A 15164-nucleotide genomic window follows, 5' to 3' on the forward strand; every position below is an offset into this window, starting at 1 on the left:
CATGAAAACATGACAATCACGGCTTTCATTCTATGTAAGATTCCTTGTGCCATATCAACCCTATTTCCAAATTTGAGGCATATCCATCGGGCATCTTTAAACTTTGGACCCAATCACATATTTTTCGATTTTGGTCCAACTTGAATGTATAACTAGCCTTGGGCTTAAGAATATTGCCATTGTGCCTCTCTTGTAAGTGTGATTCTCTACAGTTACAATATTCTAATAAATCAAGTCTGGCCTTTGGATTATCCTTTGTCTTGCAAGTGACATCCATAACTGTGTTGAATAATTTGTAAAAATAGTTCTTCTCAGTATGCATGACATCAATATTATTTCTAAGTAAATTATCTGGCCAATATTCTAACTCTCAAAATATACTTTGCTTAGTCCAGTTATGCAAAATTCCATATCCATCAAGCCTATACAATGGTTCCTCGCTAAATTTAGGCAAATCCTGAACTATCTCCTAGATGTCATGACTAGATAACCTTGGAGGTGGACCATCATGTTCAGTTCTATTCTTTCTGAATGCATTCGTAAGTCTCCTAAACTCATGATTAGGTGGCAAGAAACAATGATGACAGTAAAACCATGAATTTTTCTTGCCATATGTCAATGTAAAAGATTTTATTTTTTTTGCACACTATGGACAAGCCAACTTTCCATCTGTCATCTACCCAGACAATATTCCATAAGCAGAAAATCATTAATAGTCCACATTAGATATGCACGTAGATTGAAATTCTGTTTAAGTGAAATGTCCCAAGTTTCAACCCCCTCACACCATAAAATTTGAAGTTCATCAATCAAAGGTTACAAGTAAACATCTATTCCTTTTTTGGGATTACAAGAGCCTGGAACAACACAACTCCAAAATATATATGGACTAGTCATCAATATTTTAGGAGGAATATTATACGGGGTGATAAATACAGGCCAACATGAATATGGAATAGCACCAAAAAAAAAGGTGAGAAGCCATCCGCACATAATCCCAAATGAATATTTTGTGGCTCAGTTGAAAAATATGGATAAGTTGCATCAAAGTGCTTCCAAGACTCTCTATCAGATGGATGACACATAACACCAGTGGACCTTCTATTTTCACTGTGCCATCTCATATGAGGAGCTAAACTGTTTGAAGAATACAACCTCTTCAACCTTGGTATTAGAGGTAAATAATGCATCGCCTTAATAGAAATGTTATTTCCATGACAACCACGCTTATATCGAGGGTGCTGACAAAACTTACAGGACTCTAGGTTAGGATCTCCCATAAAGTATAAGATGAAGCCATTTTCACAATAATCAATTCTAAGTAAGGAGAGACCTAACTTTGACACCAATATTTTTGTCTTACAGAAATAATCAGGAACCTCTAAGGCGCGGTCAAATAACTCTTTAATAAGGTCTATCATTGAGTCCTTACCTCCTTCAGCAATATTCCAATCAGATTTAATACTTAATAATCTAAAAGTAACAGACAAACGAGAATACGAACACTCATCAAATAAAAGATGACTAGCAGCATGCAGTTGTTCATAAAAATGGTCCGCTTCTATATTGGCAACATCTTCGATATTTTTTACTAAAGTCCCCCCGTGTTGCATCCCAAAAGCATCATTTTTGTCATCCTAGTATCTTCACAGTTCTTATTCCCTGCAGATCTTCTATTTTCACGAACAACAAAGTCATTTTGCTTAACATCACCATGAATAGTATGCATTCATAAAAAGTCCTCATAAAACCCCATTCGATAAAAATGTTCCTTCGTAACTTCTTCGTTTAAAAGATTTGTATCATCACATCTAACACAAGGACAACAAATAGCCTGAAAACATGACCAAGTATCAAGTGTCTTAGCATGTTCAACAAATTGTCTTACACCTTCAACAAATTCCACCCTAAGAGCCATTCTATTATCATTGTTTCGTTGATATATCCAACTATAATCAGGTTGCTTCTACATGATCAATTAGATTAAAGTAATTAGTTCAAGTTATAAAAGTTCACATTTCTAAATTACCAAACTACCTACACTTAGTCACCACATAAATTTCAACTACCGACACTTGGTAAATTTTAAGTGACTAAGTCATCTCACATGTTACCAAAGTAAACAACATTCAAAACAAAAATTCACATTTCAAGTACCTAAACTTCAACATTTTCAAGTAACTAAGTCACCTCCCAAAAAAACAAACTAAACTACATCCGAAATAAAAAAATTCACCTTTCAAGTACCTACACTTAATTAATTTCAAGTGACTAAGTCACCTCCCAATTACTACACTAAACTACATTCAACACAAAAATCCCCATTTCAAGGACCTACACTTAATTAATTTGAAGTCACTAAGTCACCACATAAATTACCAAACTAAACTACATTCAAAATAAAAATTCACCTTTCAACTACCTATACTTAATCAATTTCAAGTGATTAAGTCATCTCACATGTTACCAAACTAAACCACATTCAAAACAAAAATTCACCTTTCAAGTATCTACACTTAATCAATTTCAAGTGACTAAGTCACCTCCCCAAAAAATAAACTAAACTACATTCAAAATAAAAAATTCACCTTTTCAAGTACCTACACTTAATTAATTTCAAGTGACTAATTCACCTCACAAGTTACCAAACTAAACTACATTCAACACAAAAAATCCCATTTCAAGTACATACACTTAATCAATTTCAAGTCGCTAAGTCACCACATAAATTACCAAACTAAACTATGTTAAAAAAATACACCTTTAAAGTACCTACACTTAATCAATTTCAAGTCACTAAGTCACCTACCAAGTCACCAAACTAAACCACATCAAAATAAAAATTCACCTTCCAAGTACCTACACTTAATCAATTTGAAGTGATTAAGTCACCTACCAAGTCACTAAACTTAACTACATTCAAAACAAAAATTCACCTTTCAAGTACCTACAATTAATAAATTTCAAACCACTAAGTCACCCCAAGTCACCAAACCAAAGTACATTCAATACCAAAAATTACCTTTGAAGTACCTACACTTAATTAATTTTAAGTGACTAAGTCACCTACCAAGTCACCAAATTTAACTACATTTGGAAAAAAAATCACCTTTCAAGTAAGTACACTTAATCAATTTCAAGTAACCAAGTCACCTCCCAAGTCACCAAACCAAAGTACATTCAAAACAAAAATTCATCTTTCTACTACCTACACTTAATCAATTTCATGTGACTAAGTCACCTACCAAGTCACCAAACTTAAATATACTCAAAACAAAAATTCACCTTTAAAGTACCTATACTTAATAAATTTTAAGTCACCAAATCAAAGTACATTCAATACAAAAATTCACCTTTCAAGTACATACACTTAATCAATTTCAAGTGACTAAGTCACCGAACAAGTCACCAAACTTAACTACATCCAAAACAAAAACTCACCTTTAAAGTACCTACACTTAATCAATTTCAAGTCACTAAGTCACCTACCAAGTCACCAAACTAAACCACATTTAAAATAAAAATTCACCTTTCAAGTGCCTACACTTAATCAATTCCAAGTCATTAAGTTACTTACCAAGTTACCAAATCAAAGTACATTCAATACAAAAATTCACCTTTCAAGTACCTACACTTAATCAATTTCAAGTGACTAAGTCACCTACCAAGTCACCAAACTTAACTACATTCAAAATAAAAATTCATCTTTCAAGAACCTACACTTAATCAATTTCAAGTCACTAAGCCATCTCCCAAGTTACCAAACTAAATCACATTTAAAATAAAAATTTACCTTTCAAGTAACAACACTTAATCATTTTCAAGTAACATATTCATTTATAGTATAAGTCAAACAATTGAACAAGTATAATAACGCAAATAAATAGAGGCGTCACATGTTCCTTTTACACCATATAATCATCACAAAATTCTTATGGCTTTCAAAGCCTTTTACATCGAACAATTCCAAACTAAAATAGGTTTAAAGACTTTATTATAAGAAAATGGAGAGAAATCAACATACCTTTCCTTTGCCTAAATTAAAGACAAAGAGATAAGCGGCCATCAAAAAATAGCAAAGCAATCCCTTTTCCGAATTCGAATTCTGACAAACAGTAAAATAAGAAAAATCTTGACCATTAGCTACAATCAATTTATTGAAGCTACGATAAAGTTTCAAATACTTCATTTAATTTTTCAAAGAGTACTATGAGCATGTAAATCATTATCAGTTTTACAATGGATTAGATAAAATATTACCCCAAAATTACATCATAATGTTTTAATAATAAATAGCACTAACAGAAATACTAAATATTATAATTCATCAAACAACAATTAGTTACAAAAATACATTAGTGAGAAAACAAATAATAACAACTTAAGAATTAGCTAATCTTTAATATAATCTCCAACATTCTTCAAACACTCTCTTAACAATCATTGAATATACATTTTCAGATTAGATGACTAATAAGAGTACAAAGAAATTATTGGGGTTTAGAAGAAACTGAGATTGGAATAAGTTTAAAAATTTAAAATGAATCAACAACTATATTTTTTAAAAACAACGTTTGAGCATATTTTGAGATTTGGTTTCTAATATTTTCCTTAGACTAAATAAATTTCATAGTCCTTTTACCAAAAAATTCTTTCAAAATCTATAGTTAAACGGTCCTTTATATACATGCTCATAGTACACTGATGACAACAAAAAGTGAAATTATCCAAAAAAATTTACAACTAATTGCAACTAATTAGTTGACTTCGCTAATTGACTTCACAAAATAACACATCGAGGAAGAAAAAAGTGGGTACGTGGGTGGTAGTGGAAGCTCACGATGGATGGTCGATCAGCGGCAGCACTCTCATAGGCAGCGGTAGTAGGCCGGCGGCAGCAATGTGGAGCAATTGGGGATTTTGTGTATCGCGCGATTGTGTATGTGTGTATTAAATCGTGTATGTAAATTAATTGGGGATTGTGTTGTATTGTTGTCTCAGGTCGGATAGGGTCGGATAACTTTTAATTTATTTAACAAAATATTTTTAATTAATTTCCAGATGTTGTCGCTTTTTTAGAAATATTTTTAAAAACTGACCACATGTGGTTGATTTTCTGGAAATATTTCTGAAAACCGGCCACATCTGGTCGATTTTTAATCAAAATTAATGACAAATTAAAGTTAAATAAATTATAATTTATAAATTAATAAATTAAAATAAATTACAAAATAAATTAATAAATTAAAATTTTAATAAATTCTATAAATTTATAACAACATCCAAATAATTTAATACAATGAGTATATATATAAACCAGATAATTAGCTATTTTATCATCACATTAACACGAGTAGTATATTTCCTCAATTGTATAATAATATCAATGAATTTTTTAAATTATGATAAAGTTTTGGTTAATTAGCTTTTAAATACGATATTATATATATATACCTCATAATACAACGTGTTAATCAGATAAATTATCGATTACTTGGTTTACGTTATTGTAACTTCAACAATATAAGTGTGTCTACATTGACACAAAATAGTATTTCTATTTCCTCAATAGAATGATATCAATGTATTATTCAAAATATTTTGATATAGAAATTCAGTTATCTAGCTTTCGATTACTGCATATGTAACTACAAGAGATATATGTATATATAAATATATTCAATTGGCTATCAGCTTCAGATACATACTACATACATCACATACATGATTTTACCATCCCATAATAATATACAATGTATTTCACATATACTCAGATGAATTATTGGTTAGTTTATCTTATATCATTAATATACTTTTACTATATAATATGTATATACTATATATATATATACCTATACATACACACATATATATATCCTATCGACAATACCAAGTTCTAAATACATACTATATACATCACATATGTACACGAGTATACTATCCCATAATATAATACGAAATATTTCATATACATACTTTGATGAGTTATCGATTATTTTGATTAGCTTACATTAATATAACTTCAATGTGTAGTATATTATTACTTCTATCATTTCAAATCAAGGCATTCAATATGTTTGGATAGATTCTACTAGTTTTTGACTACATCATTCATCGATCGATCACTACATCATATATATATATATACATATACATATAGGAAAAAGTCATCGTTTCCACCTCAAACTATATACGAAAAGTTTAGGTCACACCTAAAATATCATAGTGACCTATTACACGCCTATACTATATAAAAGTAAAACTATTTCCCCCTTAGAAGGTGACATGGCAGAGAAAGTGTACACACTTTCCATAAGGTGTGTGAGAGAAAGGAAAAAATCTTAAAATCTAAGAATTGCACACGTGCCACTATTGTATTGGTCATTTTATAGTTAACTACTCCTTATTAATTAAGTTCTTCTTTAATTATGTGTGTTTTCAATTAAAAAATAATTAAATTTGATAAATTTTCCTTCTTATTTTTCTTTATATGTGGTCCCACCTTTAAAAATACTTCTGCATTTTCCTTTTGAATTCTTGTTCAACAGAGGAACCACCATAGAAGCAAGCATCTCTAATCCTTTTCATTGAAATTGTTAAAGAGGAATTTTACAAAAGAAATTTTAAATAGTGAAAAATATGATGACCTTCATTGAAAATTTCATGCATTCTTTTATGAAGTCCATGATTTTTTTGTTCAAATTCACCGGAAAAATCAATCGGAGAAGATCATTGGGAAAAATTAAAAAGAAAAACAACAGCTTACGAAAAATCATGTGATTTATATGTATAAAATTTATGATTTTTTTATTTAACTTATTGAAAATCTATCAAAGAAGTCGATTATTTTTCCTTTGTCTTCTCTATTTTCGCCGGAGTACCACCTGCCGCCACCATAATTTTATTTCTGCCTCAACTAATCAATAACATACTTAACTTTTGATACAAAATAAAAATATCAATAAAATGCTTGATTTTAATCTTTAATTATCAAGATCTATGACGAATTTTATAGATCTAAAAAATTTCATTTGCTTCATCGATAACAATGGTGTTACCATTGCTTACAACCTCTATTGACGTCTTGCACCAGGAGAATGGAGAGGAGGATAGCTTTGAGTATATCATTGTTGGCTATTCTGCTGCTACCATTGATATTAATAGCAGAGATTTCAATTGAAGAAATCAAAATTCAGTTTAATTTTTTTTCCTCAATTTACAGATACAGTAAAGACATTAAATTGGTCATTTTAATTATTTTTGGTGAAGGAGTTTTGAAAAAGAACAAATCTGCCACTAATTCATAATTTGAGCTTGTTCTTGTTCAACTTCTTTCTTTAATTTGTCAAAAATAGAAAAAGAAGAAGAGGACAGAGAGGAAGATATGGTATAATGGAAGTGGAAGAGATGAGGAAGAAAGAGAAGTGTTTAATTTCTTTTAAAAAAAGACAATATTAAGGTGAAAAGTTAATAAAAGAATTGAAAAATAAATTATATACGTGTTAAGAGTGTGTAATTCACATTCCACATAAAATCTATCTTTTTCTTTGGGGGGAGGGGTATTCATATCACTTTAAAAAAAATTAGGTGTGAAATAGGTCACTATGATAATTTAGGTATGATCTAGACTTTTCATGTATAGTTTGAGGTGAAAACGATGACTTTTCCTTCTATATATATATATATATATATATATATATATATATATATATGAACTCTTGAATGCGTACTATATATTCCACATCCATAAGTATATTACCTCATAATAGAACATGTTCATTATATTCTGATGAATTATCGGTTATATAGGTACATTACATTATTATAACTACAAAAGTAGCATAATATCATTATGTTAACGGTATGATATATATACACATATTCATTATTCAAAGATTATGCATGTTTAACGTCATTTAGCGTATATACAAAGGAAAATATTTATTTTTTTTATTGAAACATAAGTAAAAGATAAAGATTATGTTTAACGTAATATATTTAATTTATTTGATATATTTTTTAGTATAAATTTTTTACAAAATCTAAGATTGATTATTTTTGTTATTATTATATTGGTTATTGACTACGTGTGATCACTGTAATTTCAAAAAAAATATATTTGATTGTACATATAATTATTTTTTAATAAAAACTGACCACAAGTGGTCTCTTTTATAAAATATTTTATTTTTAATATAAAAGCGACCACAAATGAGAGGTTTACTAAGTAATTTTTTTAAAATATTTTTTAAATTCTAAAACCGACAATATGTGGTTGCTTTTATAAAATATTTTAATTTTAAATTTTAAATAAAACCGACCACAAATGGTCACTTTTTAAAAATATTTATTTTTTAAATAAAACCGACCACAAGTGGTTGATTTTTTAAAATTATTTTTTTTAATTAAAAATCGACCACTTGTGGTCGCTTTTTTTTAAAATATTTTAAATTTAATTTAAAAACAATATCGACCACAAGTGGTTGATTTTTAAGTAAATATATTTTTGTAAATAAAACCTACCACATTTTAAAATTTATTTTATTTTTACATTTTTTTATATCAAAACCGATCACAAGTGGTTGGTTTTTAATTTTTTATTGTTTATAAAATAAATAATAATTAATATAAAAATTATTGAAATGAGTATTTTAGAATTTTAAAATATAAAACCGACCACATGTGGTCAGTTTTTTAAAAAAAAATTTTTAAACAAACCAACCACTTGTCGTTGGTTTTTTAAAATTATTTATTTTATTTTATTAATTAAAAACCGATCACTTATGGTCGCTTTTTAAAAATATTTAAAATTTAATTTTAAAACAATACCGACCACATTTCTATGGTCGGTTTTTTGTGGTCGATTTTCTTATTCTTTTTAAGTAGTGAATCTGGATAAAGGGCTTACCTTTTAAGATTTCTTTCTTGTTATGGAGGGTTTAGAAATTTAAGCTTCATGTTGATGACGTGGTAGCTAGATGTAAGATAGCTATGGTTTCAAGGTGCACACAACAAGAAACCATCAATTACCTTTTTGTAATAGGTAACTTTTCTAGAGGGATTTGGTCATACATTACAAATGCAACAGGAATAGTGAACCATTGTCAAAGTGAAGCAAGTTATTTCATAATGGTGGATTTATGATTGAGTACCTAAGCTAAAGCCTATCTATCAAGCATATGGTGATATATGAAATAAATTTGAATCTTCACTGGGTGACCAGAAGATTATATATATTGTTGAACAAAGGCGGATCCAGAATTTTAAACTTGTGGGTTCCCAAGGGCTCCTTTCCTGCCACTAAGCTATCCCTTGGTTTAGTTATGGATTCTCACCTATTAATATTTATAACTTTTGGTGATTTTTCTATGTAATTTTAAGCGTTACGATAGCGGGTGTGGGTTCCCGGGAACCCATACCTTCTACTCTACATCTGCCACTGTTGTTGAATAATATTCTTCACAATTAGCTAGATTTGACTAATTTTTTGGAAAGGTATACACATTTTCATGTATGGTGATAAGGTGGAGACCCTAGAAGAAGGGTGGCTCAAGTGTAATACAAATGTGCCTTCATTGATTTTTTGGAAAGGTATAGACATACTATGTCATTTATGGTGATAAGGGGGAGACCTTAGAAGATGGTCGGCTCAAGTGTAATAAAAGTTTGCCTCCAGAGAAAACCCAAGATGTGTCTCTGTAGATTTCTCTATAGGAACAAGGTTGGGAAGTTCATGTATGCAAGAGTTGAGAGAGTTTAAATTCAAATTCCACAAGTGTTTGTGCAAAAGAAAGAGCTATTCAACAGGGGATAGAGTACTATTTATGCAATAATCTCCCACCAGTGATGATAGAGACAAAAAGCTTAATGATGAAAAGGTCTTTGGTGAAGCACAGAAGGTATCTTGGAGAATAGAAATGGAGGTGGACATAATTAGCTATTGGAGGTCAACATGAAATTGTCAGATTCAACATATAGCCAAAGAGGGAAACCAACTGGCTTATTTTTAACTATTCATTTGATTTTTCAAGTATAGTACAGTTTTATAATTTTCAAGAGCTGACAACTTAAGAAAGAAGAATAAGCAATACTAATAAGATGAGTTTGCCTAATCTAGGGTTCAGTACCAATACCATTAGAGAACAAGACTAAATTCACTGAAATAATAATTTTCCACTACTGTCACCATATTGAGAGTCCATTATACAAAAATAAAGCTAATCACATGCCTTAATATAGCAAACAAGGTTGAAGAAGTTACCAAGACAATCCCAAATTAATGAATTTATCAAATACACCAACATATACAAATTTAAACAGTGGTATTTCGTTTTGTAACACCCAAAAATGCAAGCTAAGATTAGACATGCTTTAAGTACATGTAGGAGAAAAACTTATGTTTTGCTAGTATGATAAGTGATTTGGACATGTAGTAAGGCCACAAGTAACTCCTAGCTTATAATAAACTTGACACCTTCCATATTAAATGATTTCCTGTGAAGAATCTTCTATAGTAAACTTTACACTATCATAAACCCCAGTTTATGAAGGTTTTTTTGAGCTCACAATCATCCAAATGAAATGTCTTTGATTGAGAAGTTAAAGTCCCATGATAGAAATTTCACCTAAGATCGAGAAGTCAAAGTTAATTATGCCTAATTTACGGTTTCTTAATTGGCTAAGAGGTCAAAATTACACTAAATATAATTACAAGACCTAATTCCCAACCCATATATAGAACATTATCTTCAATATATTACAAATTAGCCAAATCTATGAAAGAGGTAAACCTAGCCTACCCTAATGTCGTAAAAAGCCTAGTGAAATTCGATACATCATTAATTTCCTCTATCGAGAAGCTTAAATCTGATCCTATGCTATAAAAATGATAATCTACTCATCAATAAGAGAACAACGGTACCCATATTGTATTTTTATGCTTTGGATCCAAAATCACGTAAAAATCTCATGTGGGGCTCACTTGTGGAATCACACTTTTAAAATCATCAATACGTCCATCTATGCTCGAGATTCATTTACATCAAGAATGGGTAAATTTTGAGCGCAAATGGTGCTAAAATAAAAAGACCAATAATCTAGGAATTTTGAAAAATAATAGAGAAATTAACCATGAAATCAACGAAAACATAAGAATAATTTTGCGAAGAAATGAGTAATATGAGCACACAAACACCCCAAAATCACCTATTGGACGATTTCTAAATTTTCCACACTCTTTATAATTCTAAGATCTTCCCCTTATGAAAAAATGGGGATAAAATCAAGCTAAGGGGAAATTAATGCAACCTAGGTGCTGAGTCGACACTGGATGGCTTAAGTAGTACTCGCCTATGCCTGTGCACTCCATTTAAGCGGACCTAGAGACACTTAAGTGGCCTTTGCTTAGGCAAAATGGACTCTCTTATGTGGCCCACCAGCTAGAAGCCTGCTCATTTAAGTAACTGGTTGGCCTTTTAAGCAACCCTGTGGCGCTTAAGCGAATGCACCAGCTGAATAGTGCACCATTTGAGGACTTGGAAAATTCCAAGTCTCCACCAACCAATTGAGATTCATTCAAAATCCAGTAACTAAAAACGAACTATACAACCCTATAAATTCAATGTCTCAGACTCAATATCGCAGTCAAACTTTCCATCCAAGGCCATTTTGAAAAAAGTGGGTCCCCTACCCCAGTTTTATTTTTATTAATTTTTGACCAATAGCCCAAAATGAATATAAGAGCCTCAAGACCTGAAAAAAGGTTTTCATAGCCTAAAATTAATATTTTGAAGCTAATGGATTTGTCAAAATTGGCAATTGAGATCATTTGACTAAATTTTTCACTTGGTATCCAATTCTTACTAATGAAGACTTCAAAATACGAAATTGGCTATAAAAATGAAACGACTGCTTGGTAACTAAACTGACAGCATAAACAAGTCATAAATGACTTGGGGTTTCTATAGGAAATCTCTAAATAACAAAAATGAGTGAAAATGCAGAAAATAACGTAAAAGGTCATTACGATATCCACTACTAAAAGAACATTCATCCAGAAAAGTAAAGGGTTAGGATGTACCTAAAGCTTTGAACAGTTAAGGATACTGGGCTCTTATCTCACTCTCAATCTACTAAGTATCCTTCTTTACTGGTGGTATCTCTATTGAACCTTAGCCACTAGAATCTATCTAGAGCGCAACGGTTTGGTATCCCTAGATAATATGAACATAGGCTCCTCTATAAAGGTCAAACACTCATCCAACTAAAATGAGTCCCACCGAAGCACATAATAATCATCGAGAATATACTTGTTATATGTATTTTTAATGATGAGCAGCTAAATTGCAAGGTACTAGGTCTCTAGATGTGCAAGGTACAGTACAACTAGTACGGATTGTTTGCACAGTTTTGTCCTCTTGTGAGATAAACTTGCAAGTGGTATTTTGTACTGATTAGGACAGCTGGACCAATGATATTTCAGCTCTAATCATCACTCATCTATAAAAGGAAAGAGACTCTTCTTCATTTGATGAATTTTTTGCAAAAATCTAAAGAGTAAAGAAATGCAGCAAAAACTACATTTCATAACTGCTCATGCATTGCTCATGTTATTATCATTGCAGTATGCTTAAAGAGTAATTGAATGTTATTGAGTGCTTATTTGTAATTGAAATACTCATGTTATAAGAGTAGCATTTTAGTTTATTGAGTGAAGTGCTTAGATAGAGTTGCATAAGATTATGACTGATTAGAGTTAATCAGTAGAGTCCTTAGTAATGTTGCCAATATGATCTTAGAGTAGAGTTATTACAAGTGAAAAGAGCCTAGAGGTATACTGAAATCTAGACTCTAATCAGGAGGTTGATTATAGTTGATTTCTTTGCTGCTTGTGAGGAAAAGCCGTGAGTTTCCCTTCCCGGGTTTCCATGTAAAATTCTTGTATTTTTACTCTTCCTGCACTATCTCTTGCTTCCTGATTACTTTTATGTACTTTGCCTGTGATTGATTTTGAGGGACCTAATCCCTCACTGTGTGGTGCAACCCTCAAGTATTCTATAATTTGTATTTGATTTAGGTCACTCTAAAAGGTTCACACCTAGAGTGTCTTAGCTAGCATGACTGCTCCACCTAATCCAGAAGAAGGGTAATCTACTACTATACCACCATGATTGAATGGGAAGTATTATGGGTGGTGGAAAACCAAGATGTTTGACTTTATTATGGCTGAGGATAGTGAACTGATGGACATCATTCTTGATGGTTCTTATGTTCTTGTTAGAGAAGTCAAGGAGGGAGAAGTCACAAGAATGTTTATCAAAAGTATGAGGGAGTTTGATGAAGAAGATAGCAAGAAAATTAAAAAGAACTATAAGGCCAACAAACAGTTGGTTTGTGGTATAAGGCCTGATGAATACTAAAGAATCTCTGCTTGTGAAAATGCAAAAGAGATTTGGGATTGCTTGAGGACTGCTCATGAGGGCACTACTAATAAGAAGGATTCTAAGGTAGACATGGTGACTACTTAGTATGAAACCGTCACTATGAAAGAGGGAGAAACCATCCAAGAAATACATGCCAGATTTACCGTAATAACAAATGGGCTTCATTGTTTAGGAGAAGTAATTCCAGTGTACAAATAAGTGTGGAAAATTCTTGGGGTTCTTCCTAAGTCTTGGAAAAGTAATGTATATTCCATAACTGACATAAAATACCTGAACACCCTCAAGAAGCAATAAGAGATCAAGAAGAATGAAGAAAATATTGAAAGATACCTAGCTTTAAAGGATTCCAAACTTGATTTAGTAGTAGAGGACACTGATGTTTCCTATCTGGCAAGAAAATTATCAAAGTTATGAGAAAGAATAGCCAGTTCCAAAGAAGAGGAAGCAATAGCAAGGGAAGCAATATTGAGGTGTGTCACAAATATGGAAGTCCTGAATATTTCATTAAGGACTGTCCGATGAACAAGATGGACTATCAGGATTACCTCAAGACCAGAAGTAACAAGGAAAAGAACTGAGACCAGGTCCTTGATAAATCAAGAAGGAAGATTTTAGCTGAATATGCAGTAAAGCAAGCTCTGGCAACATAGAGAGATTCTTCCAGTGAACCATATGAAAATAAAAAGTATGGTGATGTTTCTATACTAGCAGTAGAAGATAGTCCAGTTATCTATAATTCCCTATTTCCATTCATGGTAAACTCATAAGATGAAAAAGAAAAGGAGGTAACTCTTTTTTATAATAAGAGGATAATCTAGATAACTACTCTGCTAAAAACATGAAGATGGTTGATAATGTATTGATAGATTTTGATGTGAAGTAAATACTGAGAAGATTGCATTAGAAGTGAAAGTGGATAATCAAGAACATGAGTTGATTGTTTTAACTTTCCAAATTTCTAAAACTGAAGTGTTGTTAACAAAGATAAAATCTAAAAGTCTATGTTTGATGAGTAGTATGAAGAAGGAAAATGAGGTAGATGGAAAAGGGAAGATAAAATCTTCATGGCTTCAAATTGATCTTGAAGAAAGGCTAAGGGATTCTCAAAAACACCTTATGTCTGTACTTCATAGGAATAACGAGTTAGAGAGGGACATGGTCCGCCTAAAAAATTGTTGAACAAGTCTCTTAAATGGACTACTTCCTCACTGATCCTTTCTAATTTTACTAGACAAGGTGATAATGATGGTAGAGGTCTAGGCTATCACCGAGAATTCTAACCTATTGAGTTTGAAAGAAAGGTTGTTTATCATGTTAAAAGCAAAGGGAACAAACTCTTGTGTACTCACTATGGATGAGATGGACATCAAAAGAAAGATGTCAGTACTAGATTAAGTATAAATAGAGGAGTACAGAATACATTCAATGGGAGAATGCATATTGAAAGAGGTTGAAGACTTTAAAAAGGGAAAAAGGAAGCCATCACTACTTAGAAGAGCCAATAAGGATTTGACCATACTATTATAATCCTTTTGGGAACTCAAACTTCAGTGGGTTCCAAAAAACAACATGTGATCATGATTCCAGGGATGATGAAGGGGATTGCATCAGGAATAACTCCTTGATTGAAAGGAATTTAAGCTTAATAATGAAAGGACTGATTATGTTCTCTCTCTCAAGAAACTTCAAGATGGATGTGTATCATTTTGAAATAAATGATTT

Source organism: Capsicum annuum, chromosome 4 (genome assembly GCF_002878395.1).
Source record: "Capsicum annuum cultivar UCD-10X-F1 chromosome 4, UCD10Xv1.1, whole genome shotgun sequence".
Classification (NCBI taxonomy): domain Eukaryota; kingdom Viridiplantae; phylum Streptophyta; class Magnoliopsida; order Solanales; family Solanaceae; genus Capsicum; species Capsicum annuum.